Here is a 12206-nt window from a genome sequence, read left to right as displayed (position 1 = left end):
GTATTCTACTTTCTGTCTCATACATATGAATTCATATGCCTCATATAAGCAGAATCATACAATATTTGTCCTTTTGTGTCTGGCTTATTTCACTTAGCATAATGTTTTCAAGATTGATGTTGTAGCATTTGTCAGTACTGCCTTCCTTTTTTTTTAAAATATATTTTATTGATTTTTTTACAGAGAGGAAGGGAGAGAGATAGAGAGTTAGAAACATTGATGAGAGAGAAACATCGATCAGCTGCCTCCTGCACATCTCCTACTGGGGATGTGCCTGCAACCAAGGTACATGCCCTTGACCGGAATCGAACCTGGGACCTTCAGTCCACAGGCCTACGCTCTATCCACTGAGCCAAACCGGTTTTGGCCTGCCTTCCTTTTTATGGCTGAATAATATTACATTATATGTACATATTACATTTTGCTTATTAATCTGTTGATGGACACTTGGGTTGTTGTGAATACCATTCAAGTTGGCTATTGTGAATAGTGACGCAATAATGATGCTGTTGATACCACATAGGGACTTTGACCCAGGAACCCAAGGATGCCAGCTGATCAGAAGAAACACCAGATAAGCTAACCACAAGAGTGTCACCACTCCTCCACTCCTGGCCCAAGGGTGCAGAAGTAGCCTTTCTTATCTCCCTTCTAACTGCTTACTTTTTTTGTAGATGTCAAAACCAGTAGTTCCTAAGAAACCGACTGAGAAAGTAGCTCAACCCTGACATGGAAAATTCTCACTGCCCACCTTTTCCAAAATGCCTGCCTTGTTCCCAGCTTATAAAAGCAGCCAGTATGCCCTGATTGGGTAGCTCAGTTGGTTAAGAGCATGGTTCCAATATGCCAAAGTTTTGGGTTCAATCCCTGGAATCAACCAATAAATGCATACTTAAGTAGAATAACAAATCTCTCTCCCTCTCATCAATAAATAAAAATTTTTTAAGTAAATAAAGAACAGCCAAGCAGAGCCAGCTCCTGAATCAGTTCGGAGGACCTTCCTTTCCTCTGGGCTGCCTCCCTTGTGCTTGAACATAAGCTTAATAAAATCTGTCTGAAAAAAAAAAAAAAAAAAAAAAAAAAAAAAATCTGTCTGAAATTTTCTCTGGGGTTTCCTCTTGATTTTTATCTTGGAGAACCCAAGAACCCCAATGGTGGTAACACTATGAATACTAGTATCTGTTTTTGTCCCCACTTTGAATTGTTTGGGGTAAATACCAAGGAGTAAAATTTCTGGATCACATGGTAATTCTATGTTTAACTTCTTGAGGAACCACCAAACTGTTTTCAACAGTGGGCTGCACCATTTTACATTCCCACCAGCAATTCAGGAAGGTTTCAATTTCTCCAATAGTTGGTATTTTCCTTTCTCCTGTCTTTTTTAAAAGAGTCATCCTGATAGGGAGTGAAGCAATATCTCATTATGGTTTCAATTTGTGTTTCCCTAATGATTAGTGATATTGAGCATCGTTTCATGTACTTATTGGTCATGTGTATATCTTCTGTGGGAAAATGTCTATTCAAGTCCTTTGAGAGAGAGAATCAACCATCTGTTGACTCCCACACATCCCCGTAAATGGGAATCTAAACTGCCACTTTTTGGTGTTCAAGACAATGCTCTAACCAACTGAGCCACACCAGCCAGGGTGTAAGAGTTCTTTATATATTCTGTATTTGATTTAGTTTTGAACTTGACTAAATCCATCTCTTTATTAATCAGAAGACTTATAAATATAGATTCCAGCCCTGCCGGTGGGGCTCATTTGGTTGACTGTCAGCCATGCACCAAAAGATTGTTGGTTCAATTCCTGGTCAGTGCACATGCCTGGGTTTCCAGCTCAATCCCCAGTAGGAGGCCTGCAGGAGGCAGCTGATCAATGTTTCTATCTCTCACTCCTCTTTTCTTCTCTCTCTAAAATTAAAACAAAATTTAAAAAATTAAATATATATATACATACACACACACACACACACACACACACACACACACACACACACACACACGAGGCCCGGTGCATGAATTTGTGCATGGGTGGGGTCCCTCAGGGTGGCCTGCAGAGATCAGGCCCCAGCTTGCGCCCGCAGCCCCACCTGGCACCCTGCCTTGGCCTGGTGCCACCCCCTCACCTGCCCCACCATCCCGCTGTGGTCCTGCTCTCATTAGGGCCCATCGGGGCCAGCAGCACCTTCACTGCCACCAGCTGCCAGCGCTGTGTCGCCAGCACCCGCCATGTTCCGCATCGACCCCTGGTGGTCAGCGCACCTCATAGCAAGCAGTTGAATTCCCAGTCGAACTAATGGTCGAACGACCGCCAGAGGGGACAATGTGCATATTAGGCTTTTATTATATAGGCTTTTATTATAGGCCTTTAGAATAATCTGAACTAAATTTTCTTCAGAAGCAAAAATAATATGAAATAATATAATCTGATGGGGTTTTAATGATAATGGAGTGTACTTAGGTCAACAGAAGTTTCTGCTAAACTGTTCTTCTGGACTGGCCAAATTAGTTAAGAGCAGTAAGCCAGAAAAAAATGTTAAGCAACAAAAGACAAGACTTGTTTCAGACCTGTGTTTTCTGTGTACCTTTGTACCTAAGCCTGCTGCTGGCCTCTCTACTCTAAGCCTTGGTGTCCAAAAAAACTGGTGGGAAATTAAAGAGAAGTTTCAGGGATGTTTTGGCTTGTCGTGGAGGAAGGAGCGCTCCAGGAAATCATTTGGGGATCTTCTAGGTAAAAAGACTCTGAAGAAATGGAGACTATACTTGGGGAACATACTATGAGAATAGGAATGCAATTAGGAGTACATTATGGGAGAGCACTTTCAGAGACATTGAGAGAATGACCCTTCAGATATCAACATTGAGTTAGAGGATATGAAACTACTTATTCAGCAGTAAATATTTGGGGCCAGGGTTTTTTAATTAAAACAAACCACCAATTATGCTTTTCACCCCCAGAACTGGTTTTAGAAACACTATCTTGTGGGAATATTGCAGCTGGGGAAGTTATTTTAGGAGGCAATCTAAATATTTACTTTCAGGCTGTAACCTTTGCCTTATTTGTAGTCTAGTTTAAGCCTTTAGACTGTAGACAAGATACAGGCATTTAGGTGTTGAGATAGTTACATGAATATTAAAAAAAAACTGCCCCATGCTAACAAAAATCTACCTTTTCAAAATAGCAATATAAAAATTGGTTATATCTAATTTTAGAAATAAGTAGAAAATATAATAAATAGAAATTATTTTTATGTAGCATTTCATTATAATTATTCAACGTATATTCCAAACAAGAGGAGGGAATGCTATTTTAAAATTCTACCAAAGCCTGCTAATGAGTTCTTTACAATTATGAATAAGTAACTTTTAAATTTCTGGGTTTTATTAATCTATAAACTCGCTTTTTAAAAAAGGGCCTAAATCATATATATGTAGTATATAGGTTTAATTTACTGTTATATTGTAAAAATATACAATTTAATTGAGAGAAAAGTGGTGTAGAGTGGTTTATTATAAAACTTAAAAAGAAAGAGGACATAGGGTAAATATTTTCTTATTAAATCATTGCCTGGAGTTAGGCCAAGAAGTGAAGAAAGGTTTGTAAATGTTTGTTTTTGTTTCCATTGAAAAATGCAAACTTTGTTATTTTGCCAGCTTTGAAAGTCTGTCTTTTTTTTTCTGAGGGGCTGGGGTGGAGGCAATTGGAGGGTATGGCCTGGAAGTTCAACAGACCGGGAGGAGTGTTACTTCCTTTTCTTCAAGTTTTAGAATCTGTGGATAGCTAGGACCAGTCTCCAAGGATAAGGAAAGGATGTGGCGTCATAACTCTTAGTAACTTGGAGAGCAGGACCCGATCAATTGAAGTCCTAGATTCAGTTCATTATTACTTTCAATCCAGGAAGGGGGGATAGGGCAAAGTCTGTGGCTCTGAGTGTGACTCGATTTCTAAGGACAGGCCCTACAAACAACCCACTCTGAGATGCTCCTTACCAGGAAATGACTCTGCCTTAATCCCATGGGAATACTGAAGCGCAGAGGTCTCAGAGAAACTCTTTGCTTCCTTCAATTAAAAAAAACTGGGGTGGGGTCAGATCTATTTTTGTTCCTAACGCTTGCTTCTAAATGTTGGAATTTTCCTCACGGTGAGAAGGTTTTACATTATGAAGGCTGGGTCAAGGGAGCCCCTCCCACGTGAATAAAACACTCACGTAGAAAACAGCCTGCTGTTTTCCTCTTGGCAACCCTGCACATCCTTGACTCCCTCCAACATCCATTCGTTACCAGGTTTTACATCCTAAATAGCTCTCAATGCCCTTGTGTCCCAAGGCCTTTCATTCTTGTATTCAACAGATTTATCAACCATCCACTGTGTGTCAGACTGTGCTAGTTGCTGCAGATACAGCAGTAAACCAAACTCCAGTTTGGTTTGGATTGGGATATCAAACCATGCACATCTTAAAGTCTGGTTCCTTGAAAATGATGGCTGAAAAATCCTATTGATGCAAATAAGCATTGTAAAAAGCATGTGATTAGCAAAACTTAACACCAAATTGATAATAATGAAGCTAAACTAACAATAACTGAGATTTTTAAAAAAAGATTAAGGCAACCTAATACTTAAAGACCAACCTGAGTCAGCATTGATAATGCACCCTTAACAAGCCTTTTGAGCTTGACAACTGAGGAATTCCAACTATCTGGGTATTTACACAATGGGAACTTTGCAAATTTACTAGCAACTCAACTTCTCAGTACAATGCTGAATCGCTGAAAGGATTCCTGTGTAAACTTAAGGGCCAACACTCTGGTTTATGAAGAACAAAGATGAGTTACCCTTAATAACTTCTGAGGAAGGATATTACATAAAAATTTTCTCCTTAATCCCTAGCCAGTTTGGCTCAGTGGATAGAGTAATCAGCCTGTGGACTGAAGGGTCCTGGGTTCAATTCTGGTAAAGGGCATATGCCCAGGTTTCAAGCTCAATCCCCAGGAGGGGAGTGTAGGAGGCAGACAATCAATGCTTCTCTCTCATTACTGATGTTTCTATCTCTCTCTCTCTCTCCCTTTCCCTTCCTCTCTGAGATCAATAAAAACATATATATTTAAAAAATAAAATAAAAATTTACTGCATTTTTTAAACATAGGAACCAAGGGCAGGACTTCCAATTTTGGATTAGCAAAAGCCCCTTAGGAGGCACACTTGCAGAACAAAAGCTAACCCTGAGAGGGTGTGTGATGTGGGAGAGGAGAGGGAGTGAAGGTGACTGTAGAGGGATGACCCCAGATACCCTTTGAGAAAGATGAAAAGTGGAGGAGATTTTCTCAGTAGAAGCACAGCTCCCTTGAGCCAAGCTTGAAAGAATGTGAGGGTTAAGCAGGGTAGGAAAATTATGAAATGCACTGGTATTAGTTAAGTATAGGGCTCTTTAGAATTCAAAGAAGTTTGACAAGAATTCTTTGCCCCTCAGGAATTTTCCATTGACCTGAGGATGGAAGAATATGTTTATGTTGAAATAACAATTTAAGAGACACTATACTTGAACATTTATAAAGCTCTTATCCTTTCTTAATCATTTTTACATAGCTTATCTCTGATTGACAGACCCCAGTAGTCAGGAATTCTGGGGAGGGGGAGTTCTGGGGAGGCTACAGTAGCTTTGAATGGCCAGAAAATGTTTGAGAAAGGTAAGGTGGAGTTGAACCCTGAGCTGGGTTTAAAAAACAGGGTGTCTTAAGAGGCTCAACATCAACATGGATGTGACAGAGATACATCAATTGATTGCCTCTTGTATGCACCCCAAACAGGGATCAAACCTGAAACCTAGGTGTGTGTACCAACCGGGAATCGAACCCTCGACCTTCAGGTGCACATGATGATGCTCCAACCAACTGAGCCACCCAGCCAGGGCAAGCTAAGCTTTAGGTTACTCAAAAACATTGAGGGCTTTGGAAGTAAGGAAAAGGTCAGGTTTTAGAAAAACCACACAATAGTACCAGTAATCTCAGTCACCCACCTGAAGCCTCAGTCTTCCCCAATCCTATTCTCTCCATAGTCACCAGGAGTCTTTAGTCTTCATACAGTTTTGTTTGTACAACTTCCTTCCAAAGCTCCCTCTCCAAGCCTATGTGGACGTGAGGGCCTCCCAGTTTGGTGTAGGAGGCAGGCATCTGCATAAGCACAGTTTTATGGTGGCATGGATTTGGGGCCAGAAAAATGTGTGTTTTAAAATCTCAGTTTTATCCTTTCTTGTTGCGTAATGTGAAGCAAGTTTTTATTATCTATGAAACTCAGTTTTCTTATCTATAGAATGGAGATAATATTTAACTTATGATGTAGTGACACGGAAGTTACTCAATAAACAGTCCCTTCTCTTTCTTTCCTTACAATGTACAACAGGCACGGAGGCACAGTGAAGGAGCACGTTATCTGGCTGCCGCAGGGACCAGGTTCCTGGATGGCAAGTTTGATAATAAGCATAGCTTCCAAATGACGATTGTGGATACTTGGGACATTCTGCTCAAAGGCTGTATTTTAACTTTACTGCATTTAGATAAAAACAGCCAAATTGCTATATGGGATTTCTTAAAGCTCAAAGCAACTTTGATTCTTTCAAGTGCTAGTATGATAACCTAATATTTTTGTGTTGTTTTGTTTTAAATTTTATGTTATTGTTTAAAGTAGTAGTACATATGTCTCCCTTTTTTCCCCCATTGACCTTCCCCCGGCCTCCCCTACCCCCTGGCACATGCCCTCAACCACCGTCTCTCCCCCCCCCCCCCCATAACCTAATATTGTGCATAACTCCTCTTGTACAGAAAAGAACAAATATTTGCTATTCATCTTCATTGTTTGCTGCGGGTTGGTTTCCTGTTTTTTCTTCCCCCTCTGTCTAGAGGAAGGGAGTAAAGGAAACTTCCTTATTAACCTGCTACTGTACAGAACATGTTTGAAAAAAATAATCACAGAGGGCAAGAGTAGAGTTCCTCATCAAGATTATTACCAGCATAATTCAACTCCAATATACCTGAGCGATAGTTTATTGAAGCATTGATGATTGTTCATTTACTCACTTAAAGCAACAGAAAGTGCAAAGTACCAGAAGGAGGGGCCCCCAGTGAGCCCTGGTAAATCAGGAGAGCTCACCCTGAGTGTGCAGTCTAGGAGGAGTCCTGCACACATATGTAATCCAAGTGAGAAAGTCAAAGAATTAGGTAAATTGATTTTGGAATAAGTGCAGAATTGGGAGGAGCCACTTCTCAGAGAAGAAGAGAGATTAAAGAAGGTTTGTTGTCATTGTTGTTGAATAGAAGAAGTGGTAGCTCAGACTTGAAGCACTGGCAATAGTATAGTATATGAGCCTGCAAACACAAAGGGAGAAGGAGAACATCTGAGGTAGAGGAATTAGTGTGAGGAAAAGATAAGTGACAGAGACAGGAGTGGGAGGAAGACGCGGCAGCCAGGTGAGCTGTTTCATTTAGTCACAATAGACAGTATCTATCTCACCACTCATCCAGCACTTACCTGTCCTTTTGTTTTTTATTTTTATGAGGTTATATCTCATCTCCTAGACTACATAAGGGAAGAGTGCTGTACCAAAGTATGCTGTGCCTTCTCTCCACATTACTACCCTTCTTAGTAAATAACAATACCTATATTATACAGGTGAGTGGGTTGGTTGACTCCTTAAAGGTAAAACAGAAGGAAATTGTATCAAAAGGAAAATGTAAGGTCAACATTTTAATGAATTAGAATGTTTTCTAGCTTCTTTTTCTCACACTTTAAAATTCTTTGTCTTTTGTTTTTATGTATGGGTTTTAGAGAGACCTAGAGGAATGTAGGGGAGAGAGAGCGAGAGAAAAACACCAATTTGCTGCTCCAGTTATTTATGTATTTATTGGTTGCTTCTTATGTACCCTGACCAGGGATGGAACCTGCTACCTTGGTGTATCAGAATGATACTCCAATCAACCGAGCTACCGGGCCAAGGCTCTTTGTTTCTTTCTTGATAGTACTAGATAATGTTGATACTAATATTTAATAGTATTAAAAAAAACATTATATGCCAATAGATGCAGCACTCGAGTCAGGCAAGAATCAGCAAAGGACACTAAAAGCTTTCATAGGATGAAAGGTTGTTGGGGACTAAGATAGTCACACAGAATCAAAGTATCACCCCCATGGAATACTGCTTCACTATAGAGGGGAAAGGAAGATCTGAGGGTACCATGTAGTTCAAACTTAGCATCACTCATCCCAGGACAATGCGATCCGTATGTCAGCCTCCTGACAGGGTGCAGGACGAAGTCCACATCACGTACATTGTATTCTAGCCAACTGTGTTTCCTCTAAAGCTAATTGTGGGGGGGAGGGGCATACAAATCCAGACCATGGGACATTCAACAGGATGACTGGAGCAGATTCTGTTAAAAAATGGCAATAGAACTAACTGTTCAAGAATTAAGAGCACTAAAGAGATGTGACACTGAAATGCAAGGAATGACCCATGACTGGCTCCTGGATTAAAAAACAAGAAACCATAAAAGACTTTTTTGGGACAATTGGTGCAATGTGACTATGTGCTGTATATTAGATAAGATTATGTATTACTCTTCATTTTGTGAGGGTATGTTAATGGGATGGTAGCTATGGACTGAATGGTGTCCCCCACCCCCAAATCACATGTTGAAATTCTAACCCCCAATGTGATGATATTAGGAGGGAGGGCCTTAGGGGAGGTGATTAGGTCATGAGGGTGGAGCCCTTGTGAATGGGATTAAGGTCCTTATAAAAGAGATCCCAGACAGCTCTCTTGCCCTCTGCACCATATAAGGAGAAAACTGCTATCTGCAACCCCAAAGAGGATTCTCACCAGAACCTGCTGTTTAGGGGATCCTCCCCTAAAACTGAGAAATAAACTTCTGTTGTTTATAAACCACAGTCTATGGCAGCCGTGGGCAAACTACGGCCCGAGGGCCGGATCCGGCCAGTTTGAAATGAATAAAACTAAAAAAAAAGACCGTACCCTTTTTTTTTTTAAATATATTTTATTGATTTTTTACAGAGAGGAAGGGAGAGAGATAGTTAGAAACATCGATTAGAGAGAAACATCGATCAGCTGCCTCCTGCACATCTCCTACTGGGGATGTGCCCGCAACCCAAGTACATGCCCTTGACCGGAATCGAACCCGGGACCTTTCAGTCCACAGGCTGACGCTCTATCCACTGAACCAAACCGGTTTCGGCCATAGTTTTTTTTTAAACTTAGGTTGACACTAAAAATACCACAAAATTCAAAACATAAACTGTTTAAAAAGTTTGAGGACAACCCTCTAAAGTGTTCCCATTGCAGTTAGAAGAAAACACACACGCCGGTGGCTCAGCTTCCAACATCTAACTGTTGCCTGCCTCAGTGTGTAAATGTTTCCCCCACGTCCTGCGTGGTTCAGGGTTCAGGATCTGGAAGAGGGCCGCACGCAAATGAAAGAGACAAGACAAGAAATAATAATTTGGAAATATTGGGGGGCCAGGCGGGCAAGTCCAACTCAAGGGGAAGGACTTCCACTGGTGCTCAGGCCTCACCAACCTTTTATTGGCTTGGGATACACCCATAGCCCTTAGGCAGGCCATTTCCAGTAACAGGCAGACTTGCAAGGATTTATTTTACATAATAATAAATGGGGAAGTTGCTTCAGCTACCATTGTCTGGACTAACAGTGGGTGCACAGCCCTGACCTTTGCCAGGGCTTCAAGGGTCACCAGCCTTCCGGGTTCCTTGTCCACACCTCTCTGCTAGTGAAGACAATAGGTGGCTTCCCACACCTCAGACTTCATGGCCCACACCCTCCCTTTCTTCTGGCTGCTGTACTTTGAATCTCCAAAATGATCTTAGATTTTGCCCTGCGGTGTTCTTGGCCCAGATTTTTGCTGGGTTGGCTTCTTCTCATCATCAAAGTCTCAGCTCAAATGTTATCTCTTCAAAGGGGCAGCCAGCAACCTTTACCTCAGGCAGCTCCTCCCCCACTACCTCTCCCAGTCCTCTCGGCCCCTTAGCCTGTTTTGTTTTTTCAAGTCACTCACTCCACACTATCTGAAATTATCTTGTTCATTTTCAGTTTATGCATCTTTATTTCATCATGTCTTCTCCCAACTAAAATATAAACCTCCATGAAATACCCTATCTATCTTAACTCCACTGGATCTCCAGGACTTAGGTCAGGGGTCCATACACATCAGGTACAGTGTAAACATTTTTTTGACAGAATAAATATTCCTTTTCTTTTACAATTCACAAATGTGCCACTTCGACCACACTATGTGGGTTGGCATCAGCATTTTGATGTAGTTGTCAGTTAGACAGACAGGAGCAGGGTAGGAACAGTAAGCCTAGGAGGGAAGGTCACCAGGGTGGAAAGTTTCAGGTGCTTAGCAACTAGCAAGGGACAACTGTAAGGTGGGAACTTGCCTCCAGGGTGGCCTTTCCTTCCCTGGCATGTTGGTGGTCATGCCCTTAAAGGAGGATCAAGGGGACCAGAGATCGCCTCATAGGACTCCCATATAAGCCCTTGCATGGCTACCCCCTCACACATTAAGCCCTAGAGTTAACAGCTAGGTCTCAGCTGTTTTTCAGATCCAGGCCCCGAAAAGCAGCAACGCCAGGCAGGGTGGCACTAACATCAGGACCGGCTGCCCTGGCACCAAAGAATTAGTAGATACCACCCTACAGGGACAAGGCACACCAGGAAAGCTGATGAATATTCTAGAGAGATCCTCCCCTGAGACCAACCACCAGCTAAAAGCCCTTAAAAGGAAGGACCCAGCATAGTTTTCTCTATTTTCTTCCCTCAAGGTACATACCTTTGCTTTCATTTTCTTAAACTCCAAGGCCCCTTCTTTTACCTCTGTAACTTTTTTTCCTGAGCCCACACAGCCCAGCTGGCTCACTTCATCCGTGGCTCACTTCTACCTCTTAGACTTTCTAAATAAACTTTTGCTTATATTTGAGTCTTGGCTCTAAATTCTTTCTTAGCCAGAACTCAAGGACTGAGGTCTAATATCTTGTGCCATTTGCCATTAACAATTGCAGGAGATACACCGAGTTTCTCTGTGTAGGATCCTAACAGCCAGGTAACCTGCATCCAGGTGAAGAAAGAGAATATTGCCAGCACCCAAAAGCATCTCCACTCTTTTCTTCCCATCTTTACCCGCTCTTCCCTTCTGGAGTTCACCACTATCTTAACTCTTATGATAATAATTCCTTTGCTTTTCTGTGTAGTTTTGCTACTTACATATAGAATCCCCAAATGATGTAGTTTAGTTTTGCCTGTTTTTGAACTTTATATAAATGGAATCATACTGTATTTTGGGTGTCCTCATTTATTTTGTTCAATATTATGTTTGAATGATTCATCATGTTGTTATGAGGAGCTCTAATTGGTTCATTCTCATCCATAACACTCCGTTGTACCCCAATGAAAAAAATTTTAATTGATTTTTAGAGAGAGAGGAAGGGAGAGGGGGAGAGAGAAACAACAATGTGAGAGGAAAACATCTATCAGCTGCCTCCTGCATGACCCTTACTGGGGATTGAGCCCTAAACCTGGGCATATGCTCTGACCCAGAATCAAACCGGCTACCATTTGGTGCATGGGATGACACTAAACCAACTGAGCCACACCTGCCAGGGAGATTATTTTTTTCTATGGCTGCACTCTGAAATCTTTTTATAGGTAGTTTAAAGGCATTTGGGTATTTTTTTAAGAGACAAAAAGCAGTAAAATTGTTAAGAATATTAATTTGGGAATTAGACCTGTGTTTGAATACAGACTCTATAATTTAGTAGATTATCTTGAGTACATGATCAAGCCTTTCTGAGCTTTAGTTTTCCAGAAATGAGAAAAATAACATTACATCATAAGATTGTTGAAAAGACAAAAAAAAAAAAAGTCCATAAAGCACTTAGTACAGTGCCTAGCACGTGGTCACCCTGAGTAAATGATGATGATTACTATTATTCTTGGTCTGCTTGCTGAAGTTCCAGTTTAGGGGCTGACTCTGTTTAACTGTGGCTCCTCCTTGAGGATCTTGCTTAATATTTAGGAATTGAGGAGGTAGAGCTTTACTCTCCATACGTCATCATCCTCCCAGAAATTGCCTTCCTGGTGACTTCCTCATAAACTCCTCCATGAATCTGTCAAGGAAACTGTC

The sequence above is a fragment of the Myotis lucifugus genome, unplaced genomic scaffold (genome assembly GCF_000147115.1).
Source record: "Myotis lucifugus unplaced genomic scaffold, Myoluc2.0 scaffold_0, whole genome shotgun sequence".
NCBI lineage: Eukaryota > Metazoa > Chordata > Mammalia > Chiroptera > Vespertilionidae > Myotis > Myotis lucifugus.
The sequence above is the reverse complement of the archived record's forward strand: the minus strand, read 5'-3'. Positions refer to the sequence as shown.